This window comes from Octodon degus, unplaced genomic scaffold, assembly GCF_000260255.1.
Source record: "Octodon degus isolate 3935 unplaced genomic scaffold, OctDeg1.0 scaffold00002, whole genome shotgun sequence".
NCBI classification, from domain to species: domain Eukaryota; kingdom Metazoa; phylum Chordata; class Mammalia; order Rodentia; family Octodontidae; genus Octodon; species Octodon degus.
This window is the reverse complement of record NW_004524578.1, coordinates 12,505,033-12,505,655: the sequence shown is the minus strand read 5'-3', so window position 1 is coordinate 12,505,655 and position 623 is coordinate 12,505,033. Positions and strand designations below refer to the sequence as shown.

The window sequence follows — 623 nt, the reverse complement described above, 5'->3', positions numbered from 1 at the left end:
ACCAGCCAACCATTGCCTGAAGCTTCTACAAACCATGAGCTAAAACAAACCTCCTTCCTTTAACTTGTGGGTATCAGGGATGTTGTCCCAGCGATGAGAAAAGTTACGAAGACACATATAAACTCTTTGATCTGCACAGCTCAGTGCGGTAGGCATTTGCCGTTGGCTCCTGATGAGGAAACTGGAACAGAGAGAGGTTCACGGAGTTGTCCCTGGTTACACAACTGAGGAGTTGCGGGTTCCAACCTCGGCAATGGGTTCCCTGAGCCTCGGGATTCCACTGCTTCCTGCAGTGAAATGTAATGAATAACAACAAAAATATAAAGAAAACCTCTCCCTGTACTTTCCCCCAAGCAGCAGTGGAAGCTCAAGTGAATGACTTGGGGCTCCTAGAATGACACACACAAGGGCAATGGTGAATGCTATAATGGAAAGGGCACAGAACCATTGATCTCTGAAATGCATAATTTCCTCATTCTATAGGTGAGAAAACCAGGATTTCAGAATAAAACGCAATAGAACACATGAAATATTTTAAAATTATGTTATTCTATCACTTCTCGGCCTTTTGGCTAAGATCAAGTGTAAAATTATGTTATTCTATTCATTTTTTTTGAAGATAC

General features: G+C 42.1%; 1 pseudogene; it reads left to right on the top strand.

Moving 5' to 3' along the window:
* The first annotated feature begins 552 nt into the window (after window positions 1–552).
* LOC111816251 lies at window positions 553–623 on the top strand (annotated as a pseudogene).